This window comes from Octopus bimaculoides, chromosome 2 (assembly GCF_001194135.2).
Source record: "Octopus bimaculoides isolate UCB-OBI-ISO-001 chromosome 2, ASM119413v2, whole genome shotgun sequence".
Lineage (NCBI taxonomy): Eukaryota > Metazoa > Mollusca > Cephalopoda > Octopoda > Octopodidae > Octopus > Octopus bimaculoides.
In genome coordinates this window covers 129,216,811-129,218,298 of record NC_068982.1, presented here as the reverse complement: position 1 = coordinate 129,218,298, position 1,488 = coordinate 129,216,811, and positions in this window count along the sequence as shown.

Below are 1,488 nucleotides of genomic sequence, written 5' to 3'. Positions count from 1 at the left end.
TTTAATTTGTTCAATTTTGATAGTTATTTATATTGTTTACACGCGGAAAACCCATTGTATTGTCCCGTTTTTGTCTTTTATGTTGTTGCATGTCCTTTAATGTCATTGTATGTGAGCCCCTGTGGCTAATAAAAGAATAAATTCTTCTTCTTCTTTTTCCTATTATTATTGTAGTTAAATTTCTTGTTAGTCTGTCAGGAAAGTTGAGATTTCATCCTAATGTTTACTCAGTGGTGCTACGTAAGTTTTGATCTCCCTGTGTGGTAGCCAAATTAGCTGCTTCTTTACTTAAACGTAACATACCTTCGACTGCAACAAATCCACATACATGAAGTGACCGCCCTGTGCGGGTCGTACATAGCAAGCTAAATAAACACCGTGTTTATTTCTTGAACTGCGCAAGAAATTTTTCAGCTAGATTTGAAGAAAATAGTTATGGTAAATTATTATTTTATAAATTCCTATATAACTTTCAACAAATTCGTCGTCCTGTTAAAACCGTTCTAATATCAATTCTTAGCTGTCAGAATCGTTAGCATGCAGGGTGAAATGCATAGCGGCATTTCGTCTGTTTAAGTTCAAATTCCGTCGATTTCACTTTGCCTTTCAGCCTTTCGTGGTCGATAAAATAAGTACCAGTTGAGTACGGTTGTCGATGTAATCGGCTTACCCCATCCCTCGAAATTGCTGGCCTTGTGTCAAAATTTGAAATCAATATTAATTCTTACTCTGTAAATTAAACGGTGAATTTTGAAATTCGTTTCAGAAGAAATTACAAGCCATCGTTATCGACATCACGTCCGCTCTTCCATGCTGGTTTTGATTGGTTGAATTTGTTGTTGCTAAGTATCTCTGTCTTTTATCGCCTCATCTGTGTGTGAAGCCCAGCATCTTGACATCTTGCCTTATCAGTTCTTTTTTTCTTTTTGTTTTTCTCTCAAGTGACAAAACAACATTCTTAAATCGTTCACATCGTATATCCATGACAGCGCTTTCATCTCTACTTGCATACTGCATTGGGACGCAGCTATGGCGGCGTGGTTTAGAACTTCGCTTTGCAATCACGTTGTTGTGGGTGGAAGCCTGTCCAATTTAGCACACTTATTTTTGGGTGATATACCTGATCCTTCACCGGGATTCTTACAACCTAGCCATTGGATGCATTTAGCGGAGTCAATCTGTTGCAAGCATTAAGACCAGATTTCCAGTCTGGTGATAAATCAATATCATAACGGGATCTTTTTTAAAACGGGGGCCACATTTTTCATTAACGAAACACTTTGAAACTTGGAACACTGGTAGAATGTGTCATATAAAACATCTTTTTCTCTTAGTCTTCTTAAAAAAAAAAGAAATCCATAAGTTATTCCATGTGAAAGTTGTCGTATTTCTGTAATTTCAACCAATCACTGACGTCCATTCAGTCGATATACATTAAGTGCCGACTACATAAACAAACGATTCTGAAACAATTAACCCTAACCCTAC